Source organism: Colobus angolensis, unplaced genomic scaffold (genome assembly GCF_000951035.1).
Source record: "Colobus angolensis palliatus isolate OR3802 unplaced genomic scaffold, Cang.pa_1.0 Scaffold59, whole genome shotgun sequence".
NCBI lineage: Eukaryota > Metazoa > Chordata > Mammalia > Primates > Cercopithecidae > Colobus > Colobus angolensis.
In genome coordinates, this window is record NW_012119487.1 from 1607556 (window position 1) to 1618786 (window position 11231).

At 37.8% G+C, this 11231-nt stretch overlaps 1 pseudogene; it reads left to right on the plus strand.

Moving 5' to 3' along the window:
• The first annotated feature begins 3909 nt into the window (after window positions 1-3909).
• On the plus strand, window positions 3910-7006 carry LOC105526446 (annotated as a pseudogene).
• Window positions 7007-11231: the final 4225 nt, after the last annotated feature.

The window sequence follows — 11231 nt, forward strand, 5'->3', positions numbered from 1 at the left end:
AAATTGAAGTAATCCTGCTTAATCAACAGAAATTCATTTTCTTACAATTCTGAAGGCTAAACATCTAAGATTAATTTTGCTGGTAGATCTGGTTTCTTCTTCCTTTTTTTTTTTTTTTTTTTTTTTGAGACACAGTCTTACTCTGTCAACCAGGCTGGAGTGCATTGGCACCCTGTCAGTTCACTGCAACCTCAGTCTTCTGGGTTCAAGCAATTCTCCTGCTTCAGCCTCCCAAGTAGCTGGGATTACAGGTGCCCACCACCATGTCCTGATAATTTTTTTATATTTTTAGTAGAGACAGATTTCACCATGTTGGCCAGGCTAGTCTCAAACTCCTGACCTCAGGTTATCCGCCTGCCTCAGCCTCCCAAAGTGCTGGGATTACAGGTGTGAGCCACCATGCCTGGCCCCAGATCTGGTTTCTTCTAAGACCTCTCTCCTTGGCTTATAGCTGGCCATCCTCTCTGTGTCCTCTCACGATCTTTCCTCTGTGTCTTAATTTCCTCTTCTTATTAAGATACTAGTCAGTCCAAATTAGAACCCACCCTAATGAACTCATTTAATCATAGTTACCCCTTTAAAGACCCTATCTCCAAACGCAGTCATCTTCTGCTGTACTAGGGGTTAGGACTTCAACATGGGAGTTTGGTGGGGAGCACAGGTCAGCTCATGACACCTTCATTCCTATCATATCTCATCTTTCACTTTACTGGGAAGATTCAGACCCTTAAACCCTGTTCTCAAATCTTCATTGCCTTCTTTTCACAGCTTAGGACTCTTGTCTTTCACTTCAGCTGCCACCCTCAGAGCAAAAGCTGCTACCCCACCATCCCCCTTCCTTTGAACCTATCTAGGAAAACCGTAACCTTAGACGAATTCACCTATTTTACTTTCTTCTCTGCTCCTAGATTACACTGCTCCCCGAGATACGTTACATGTGCATGTAGAATGCTGCTATTGCCCATGAAGAAGTTGTGGTCTATTAGAAATCTGTGTTCCTCAACCGCAACCAGACTTTGATACCCCAGGCAAGCCTTATAGGTAGTTCCTGCCTTTATTTAACACTCCTGAAATCTACTACTTGACCACTTACTCACTCATTCTCAACAGATGACTTTGCTCCCTACATTATAGACAAAAATAGAAGCCATCATCCAGGAAATTCCTCAACTCCACCATGCCTCTTTCTTTGAACCCAGCCCACCCATATTTGCCTCTACTCCCTTTCTTACTACCTATTCTATCAGACTGGAGATCTATTTGATTACAAAATTCATGTGTTCTATTTATATTGGGAATGGATATGGCAGAGGCAGCAGGAAATGGGGAGAAAGGGGAAGCTAGCAAGATAATTCTTTCTGATACGTAGTCAAGCATAAAAATTACATAAAATGTTGTTATTTTAACTCAAAGTCTGAATGATATGGTTTTGCTGTGTCGCCACCCGGATCTCAACTTGAATTCCCATGTGTTGTGGGAGTGACCCAGTAGGAGGTAATTGAATCATGGGGGGCAGGTCTTTCCCATGCTGTCCTCACTATAGTGAATAAATCCCATGAGATCTGATGGTTCTCTAAGGGGAAGTTACCCTGCACAAGCTCTCTCTTTGCCTAGTGCCATGATTAGGAGGCTTCCTCAGCCACGTGGAAGTCTATTAAACGTCTTTCTTTTGTAAATTGCCCAGTCTCAGGTATGTCTTTATCAGCAACATGAAAACAGGCTAATACACTTGTATTTATTAATTTTGCTTTATAAAATTTTAGTATAAAATTATATCCCATCAAGCTTTATTAAAATATGTAGGTTTCTTCTTTCCTAAGAGGCTATCAGAAGTTCTTACAAAAGTTACCAGTGAAATTAAAAAACCAAGGCGTATCTTAAGGAGTTGAGCAATGTGAGGCAGCGGGGGATCGGGGGAGGGGCATAAGTTATCCATCATATGCACTTGAAACAGATGTCTACTTGGTGGCTGCCCTAGAAGAATCATTTTCAGTTCCAAGGTCCAAGCCTATTAGACTAAGTATCAACTGTGCGAAGCTTGGATGAAGATTCAAGGCCTTCCTAGCATATTCTTTAAGGCCCTTCCTTTTTCAACTCTTTATCCAGTTCCTAACTTTTCTTAAAACTTATAAAAATAATTCATTCTTATATTCAACAGTTCCTTGTACTCAATTTTTCTCAGTAGTGATCACATATGAATCACATTTTATCTGCAGTATAGACAGCAGCTTAAGGATGTAGACATGAAATAATTTAACTGAACCATTATGTTAGAAAATTTTAAAATCAGAAGTTTAGCTGCAACCGTGGAGGAGTTTTTAGATTACATGTGTGGTGTTTTATCAATCTCTTATATGTATTTGTAATGCAAAAATCTTCACAACCAAAAATTATATTCATTTTTAAATAGTAATTATACATTATTGCAGATCTTTGTATCACTAACCTATGAAAAATCTGGCATGCTTTCTGAGGTCAATGTCAATATCCCTTAGATGTTTACATTTTTTATTGATTTTTTCATCCTGAAAGTTCTTTCTATTCATTTCTCTTCAACATGGACATATTCTGTGTTTATTTTCAAGGCTGCAGCCCTATCAAAGAGTATTAAAAACCCAGAATAAATATCTCAAATGGCTCTTCCACACCTTTCACAGTTATCCCAGGACCCCACATGCAGATTCCTCAGGCTAATACCACCGCACTGCCCCTAGTGCCTTTCCATTTTAAATACCTTACATGTGATATCTTATTTTATTCTTACAACATTAGCCTGAGGCACATTGAAATTGAGGAGGAACCTGAATCTAGAGATTCCAAGTGACTTGTTCATGATTAGCAAAATAGCCAGTGGGGAGAGTTAGGTCTTTCAACTCTAACTTCCAGTATTCGGTCAACTACATTAATATATCTCTAATTTGAAATGTATTATAATTATTATTTTTCATTGGGGTGATATCTTTAACTGGCACATTGTTAAATAATAAAGGGTAGCACAGTTCTAGACTCTAAGCCCCCAATGGAATATCTGGAGCAGGCTACCGTTTATTCTTATAAGTTAGAAAGTCAACAATTGTGGTTGGAGAGAAGTTTTATTTCGATATCCCAGAAATGGGTTAGGACCAGAGATGTGAGAACCAGAGAAGGCCAGAAAATAGAAATACCAACCAAGCATTATGTATACTAACCTGATACTTTTTTTTTTTCTTTTCAGCTATCTGTTGTGGTAGTCTGACTAAAACAAAAAGACATTTCAAAAATTAAAATTCTTAGCCATAAGTCTACTTATTCTTTACAATCCAATTTCATACACAAATTTTATCAGAGTCATGGTCTCCCTCTATTTCTGAAACAAGGTATTTGATTCAGCTCCCTTATACACTTTTATGGCACTCAATTGCTGGGGGATATTGAGAGGTATCTACTAGTCTATACACCCTAGGTCCAATCTGTGTAGCTTACTTTTAGCTTCAAATATGTATCACTTAAAAATATTTTCATTATATAAATTCTTTCCAAATACACATTCAAAAATATATATATACATTCAAATTATGATATAAACGATGTTTGAGTAACGAAGATGGGATGTCACAGAAGCCAAAACCCAACTGTGAGGGAGACTAAACATCCCTAGCATTAGTGCTACTCTATATTTCATTAACTCTGCCCACCATAAACTCCCATCTCTTCTCTTCATCAATCTTTTAGTATTTCCACCCTCAATCAATTGAAATTTTTATTGAGCACTTTTATCTGATTGGCACTAGGAATGCTCCATGCTTGGCATTAGGAATAGTACCATGAATGTAGGATGTATTTGCTTTCTCCAAAGAGTTTAAAAGGCAATTGGAAAAACAAGGAACACATAGAAAATTAAGTAATAATACAAGAGATCATAATAATGCAATGCGAAATAACAAGCAAGGTAAGTACATAAAAAGTGGCCATAAGTTAGGGAGAGAGAAAGAAAAAAACTGGCATTTCTGAGAACCTATTTTATGACAAGTTCTGTAAAAGTGGTTTTATAGATTATTGCATTTCTAGATGGAAACAGGCTTTGTTAATCAGCATTATATAAATGTTGTTTCCCTGAGTTTTGTCTATTTGAGATTTCTGGATCCTGAGTGTAATAGAAAGGATTCATTTAATGTAGGAATTTACTACTACAACACAATCATATTAATATCTTCATTTTATGAAAGAGAAAATTGAAGCTCAGAAAGATTAAATAATTTACCTAAGGTCAAACATCCAGTAGGTGGCAGAAGCAACTTTCAAATTCTAAACTTCATGCAAGTCACACAAGTTTTTAAGAGTATCTCAAACACACGCTCTGGGATAAAAACCAGATGGCCTTCACTATAGCTAAGTTAAGATAAATATAAGTAGCATTGGCCTAAAAAACGTGAAGCAGGACGCTGATATAAATGTCCAGTTACTCTTTGTTGAGGAATTGACCAGTGTAGTCTAAACCCCTAGCCCATGTGATCAAGGGTACCAAATCTGGTATAATTTGGTCTAGTTTGCACACTGGGCTCTCTTCATTTGTAAACTCAGCAATTCTCACAGTGAGGGAAGTTTGTTGCTTTCTTTGAGTGGTGGTAGGTGGGGAGAGTGTTTCAGGGGAAGTGACTCCTTTCTAGGCTTCACCCTTCATTTTTGACCCAGTAGGCTCAGGATGAGGCCTGATAATCTGTTTTATTTTGATTTGTAATCCATTCACATTAGCTTGCTGTCCACTATTTAAGAACCACTGCTCTCAAGCATGTTTCAGGGCAATACAGATGTGGTTTAGCTTAGTTTAAGTGACTGAACAAAGTCCACTTTAAGTAATTCATCTCTTATTTTCTGGAGCCGCTATGCTTACCTCTGCTAAAAGCTGCAAAACGTACCGCTTTAACCTACAAAAGCTTCTCTGAAACAGAAGTGTATATTTCTGTACCAATATTTTTCTTACCAGCTGTGCTTTCTTCCAGGGAGATGGTGCTTTGCCACTAAATGAGCCCGTGTGCAAAAATACTCTCTGTCAAGTAGAAACTTGCTGTTTCATATTCATCAGCTAATTTATTCCTGTGACTACCTTTTACAGTATCCCTATTTTACAGATTTTTTAAAAAAGCAAATTTAAGAAAGGAGATAACTTTCTCAAGTTCATGCAGCTGATACTCACTGGAGGTTGAGTTTCAAATTAGGTCTGCCTGATGCTAAATTTTTCTCCTTTGACTTTTCTCTGTCTTCATTTTCTCTCCTGCCTTATCCCTTGCCCATGTATTAAGTCCCATCTTGTTACCCACAAGCATACCTCAGTCTTATTCCTGGCTCTTAGTATTGAGGAAGTTGTCAACCTTGGCACTAGATAGGTTTTAAACTGGATGTTCTGTTCATGTATGAATTTTCTGAATAATTCACTGGTTTGGTGCCCACTAAAAGGACCAACAAGATTATTTTCTGATAATTTCAAGTTTCATTGTGAAGATTACACATAAATTTTTTCTACTCCTTATTCATTCATCTCATTGTTTAATGCCTGTGTTTTATTGTCAAGGTCGATTTATTTACCAGGAATATGAGGTCTCTACTTGAAAAGAAAATAGTTTTGTTATCATTTTTTTCCAGATCTCATCATAATCCCAGCAAAGATATACTGGTTAATGTTACCAATCAGTAAAGGTCAATGAGAAGCAGTAAAACAGTATTTGTCAATGTTTTATGAATTTAAGTGGGCTTAACTGTGGAGAAACTACTAAAAACCATAGTCTTCTCCTCTGTACTAGGCTTCCTATTCTAAAATAGGCTCATTTTTAAAACTTCTGACCATTCAGTAAATAATTTTGTGATAAACTATGTATGCGTAGGGCATCATGCTGAGTGCTGAGGAAAATCCAAGTTAGACTGTAAGATATGACTCCTACACTCTGTAAGAACTATCATCCATCTTCAGAAAGAAAAAATTATGCAATGATAATGATAACCAAGGAATTGTAGCTAATGGATAAAGTGAAAGTTCAGATGCCAAAGTAAACAGGGACTTGAGTTGAAGTAATTCCTAAGAATAAAGGAGAAAAATACCATTTTACTATAAAGTAGAGATTATATAACAACTTTAATATTCATCACAACAGAAAATACTAAGTTATGTGCTTGAACAAGTTTTTTGTTGTTGTTCTCTGGTGAAAAGATCAAAGAACATTTGAATCTCTTCCAGCACCTCATAGGTCAAGCCAACAAAACTAACTTACAAATATTCCAGGTCTCCTATAAACAAACATACGCTGCTTTTCTCCAACATGGCCAAGCTCAAAGGAAGCGTTGTGCAAGTCTCCATGACAGTTTTCTGGCTCTAGAGTGGAGAGGGTAGCGAAGAACAAAGCACTTGCAGGGTGAGAATCTGAATCCAGCCTGAGCTGAAGAGGAGAGGCTAGTTGTTGCCAATGGTGGTTTAGGTAATGGTGTGAGTAGAAACCAACTACTCCCAGTTTTAGAGAAATGTGGACTGGTGGATGCTCTCTTAATACCACCTAACAAGCCCTTCTCATTTGAAAGATACAAAACTACAGAAGAATCTAAGAGAGCCTATGTTACCCTCAATGGGAAAGAAATAGTGGATGATTTAGGACAAAAGATTATTCTGTATTTGAATTTTGTGGAAAAAGCACAATGGAAGGAATTGGGGCCTCAAGCCTTACTACCAGGCCTCATAGTAGTAGAAGAAATAATTTCTTCTGAGGATGAGAAAATTCTTTTGGAAAGTGTTGATTGAACAAAAGATATGGACCATCAAAATTTTCAAAAATGCTTGAAACACAGAAGAGTAAAGCATTTTGGTTATGAGTTCCACTGTGAGAACAACAACGTAGATAAAGATAAGCCTTTGCCTGGGGGTCTTCCTGATGTTTGTGATAGCTTTTTGGAAAAATAGCTGAGGGAGGGTAACATTAAACATAAACCTGAACAACTGACCATAAATCAATATTAAGCTGGGCATGACTGTCATGGATTTTAAGTACGCAGATGGTATCACAGTGCCAGTTATGTTGCCTTGTTGGAGTTGGCTGGTGATGACAGGAGAATCTAGATACCTTCGGACCCATGGGTTACCCTTTGGCTTATGATAGCCAGAGGAAAGAGACTCCTCCCTCATTTCCAGAAAGTGACAAAGAAACCTGATAACTAGAGCAAGAGTACGTCCATCAAGTTTATGAATAGGTTGCTGGGCACTTCAGCAGCATGAGACATACTGCTTGGCCACACATCATTGAGTTTTTGAAGGCTTTGCCAAGTGGTTTAATAGTGGCTCATACTGAATATGGTAATGGAGAAAGCACCTTGGCATCAATAAGGAGTTAGATTTGATTGGTTGTGATCAGAGTCAAAACCTTGTGAACATTTGTAGACTGAGACAATTCCAGGCCCTTGTTTGTGATGTATTGTCAGTACCAGTCCACAGTGGGTTTGGTATGCCTGAATCTCCATTGCTGTTATTCCCCATTTTGCAACAACAGAACATAGAGTGACAACTCTTCAAGAAGATGTTGGACTCCTGAAACCTAGTGGGAAGGCACTCATTTACGTCTGGGCAATGAAACAAAAATATATCATAATAAACAGAAGTCCAAGTAGCTTACAGGAAACAGAACTAGCCAAGGAAAGAGAGAGGAGATAAGCAGTTATACCTCAGTGCAGGGGATGCTTGTGAAGCAAATGCCTAATGTGGGCAGTCAAGACTCAGCATCTTCTGTCCCCTCCATTAATGACTCTTAGGAGGGAGGATATAATTCAAGGCAAGTTACTAATTCCGAGCTGCCTATTCATATTAACAGGACTTCTTTTTGTTCTCGGGTACTGTATTGGTTCCCTGGTACTTTACGGGAAACCCTGATAAAGATGAACCTGTTGAGCCATTTGGTCCCATATGATCGCATGGCCCAAGTCCGGTGTTTCATCCTTAGTTACATGTTCTGTGAGGGAGAATAGGAAGTCGCCTGCAGGACTGTGAGTGATGTCAGCATTCTGCAAAGCTACTATGTTCAAGAAAATGTGTGTGTGATTCTTCAAAAGGTTTGATTATTTACCTGAACATATCATATATAAAAAAGAAATGCTCATTTTCTTTCAAAAAAAGAATAAATTAATTATCATTTTAATTAAAAGCTTATAAGAAACTACCAAAGGAGAGCCCTTGAGAAAAATTTGGAAGTAGAGATTCATTAGGAAACATTCAGTCGGCTGCTGTTGGCTGACCTCATAAATGTAGGCTCCTACAACTTTCCTGCAAGAGAAGGTTTCTAAAAGCGATTAAAGTAATTTGTGCAGTGCTTGTAATTCTTGGGTAAGAGTCCACTGTTTCGAAGATAATCTTTTGTTATAAAGTGTTACTGAATGTACTAAATTATGTAGGATCTTAGTGAAGTAATTCTATCATATTTTAATAAAGGAAATATACCTGGTTAATAAAAAACAAATACATGCTAATCTTCAAATTAACTTGATTAATCTATCTATGAAAGCTATACTACTCATCACTGTAATTTTTTTATTGTAATATGTAACATTTTCATAAACTCTAAGGCAGACATGAATATCACACTAACATCAGCCATAGGGTGCCTGTTTTGCTGCCTCTTTTGCCTTCCTGTGTGTTCCTGGGTGGTCCATCACTCTCAGGTGCAGTATGTGGACTCTAAGAATGAAATGGTCAGATTCTGTGGTGTGAAACTCAAACTACTACCCTCATTCCTCATTTTTTCATTATACTGTCTCAGTGGCTTCTATATTACTTATGGGCCAATAAATGATGGGTATCCTCCTCTTGATGGTATTCTGAAGTCGGGAGAGTCGGGAGGGTGCAGTGAGCCATGATCACACCACAGCATTCCAGGCTGGGTGACAGAACAAGACTCCAACTCAAAAAATAAAGAAAGAAAAAGAAAAATTGCCTGGCCCAAAATGTCATAGTGAGATCATTCATAAATTTAATCCTTAAAGTTCTTTCAAGTTCTAAAATTATATGATTCTAAGTGGAAAGTACATTTTGAAAATTATTGTTTTACAATGCAGACATGAGTATCGGGCTAACATCAGCCAATAGAGTTTCTGTTTTGCTTCTTCTTTGGCCTTCATGTGTGTTCCTGGCTGGCCCATCACTCTCAGGTGCGGTATGTGGGCTCTACGAATGAAATGGTCAGATTCTCTGGTGTGAAACTCAGACTACTGTCCTTGTTTGTCATGGGTCCAAAACTAGCCTGGAAAGTCTTTTTGGCCCTTATACAGCAACCCAGTTCCAGCTGATAGAATACGAGAAATGGAATGGAGCCTAAAAGGCTATCTTGTCCCCTCACCTCTACTCGCTCACAATTACCAAAGCAACCAACACAAGGGTTCTTCCTCTAATGAGCCTTAAAAGTGATCTTTCTTATTCCATAAGGCTCCTGCTCTGGAAGGCTCTGGTAATGGCTGCCATTTTCCTGGTAACTTAGGGTTATTTATAACATCAGCAGCTGCCACGGAAGGCTCTCAGATGGGAACTCAGAGTTGTAAGATAAGCTCTCCTTCATTTATTTTCCTTAATCATGGCTCTCTTGGTTTTCCTGCCCCTGGGGCAATAGTGGCAATGTGAGGAGCAGAGACCTTGCCCCTTTGTAAAGGAACAAGTGGGGTGACCACTCTGGACCTATCATTGGACCTGACTTGAACTTGGTGTTTCTCAACAGGGCAACCAAATGTGAAAAACCACAGTGGTCACAGAGAAACACTGTTTGCACTTGCTTGTTAGTTCCAGGATTAAATAGACAGTCTTTTATTACCTAAGTTCTAAAATGTTTTGGTTTTATTTTTTTCCCATTACAATTTTTTTAGTTTAGTTTTCCTATTTACTTAGTCTAAGCTCTTTCATCTACTCACATATGACAACCCCCAAAGGTAAGGCATACTAACAACTGCTTATATATACATTCATATTTTTCTCCCTGATCAAAATCCATTACAGATCATATGTCTATGTGTGTTTGTGTTCACATTTATACAGAATTTTTAAAAATCAACATTCATTTTTGAAAAAAGGATCACATTATAAGCACTTTTTTGCATGTTGCTTTTTTCCTTTCCAGTACTTTAATGGGGTATTTCTCCAAGCTATCTGTTAGCTCTAATTTACACAGAATGATTTATTCATTTCTCTAACAAAAAGCATTCATTCTGTCTCATTTTTGATACTTTGAACAAAACTGAAATAAACTTTTTTATACAATTTGTTCAAGCATGCTTATATTTGTATTTTTATAAAATGTATTCCCAAGAGTAAAATCACCTGATCAAACAGCATATATTTTTTATCTCAAGAAAAACTGAAAGTACTTTATTTTCATCATCACCATCATCATTATTGAAGTTAACAATTGACAAGCCCATTAAAGAAAACATTTTACATAATTTAACATCACTGACTTAGAGCCCACACATACCTGACAAAGATAGCTAAAAACATAGAAAAAAATATATATCTTTGGAAATAAACACAGAATTCCTCTGGCTGTGAAACTAAAAAAGTTTGAGACACTTTTTGAACTTGTAGCAGAAGGTGCAACAGACTGTCAGCTTCATTTAGCACTGCCTGCACTAATTGTTGTTCACTCGACTCTTTACGAGATATTAGCTTCAGAATATGGACCCTAAAGAATCCACATCTTTGGAATGTTCCATCATAGCTTTGATGATCAAGTCTGGGTCTCCAAAAGCCACTGTCATTTTATAGAAATCTTTCAACCATTATGCATCATCAGACATGACAACATGTGTCACAAGACATACATGTCTTGCCTCCAGTAAGTCAATTAGAATAAAACAAAAATTTCTTTAAAATATAAAGAAAATGTAGAGCAAGACAGCAAAATGTGAAGTCTTCCACTCATATCCTCCAACTGCAACAATAATCTAGTAACCATCCAGGGATGAAAGTTTCTTCTTAGCAGTTTTGTGATTCAGAGGGGACAATAGAGAATGTCCACTCCCCCAACCAGAGCCTGGGCATCTGAGATTCTGAAGATTTAAAAAGGGCTCCAGGCTGGGCATGGTGGCTCACGTCTGTAATCCCAGCACTTTGGGAGGCCGAGGCGAGTGGATCACGAGGCCAGGAGTTCAAGACCAGCCTGGCCAAGATGGTGAAACCCCGTCTCTACTAAAAATACAAAAAATTAGCTGGGTGCAGTGGCAGGCGCCTGTAATCCCAGCTA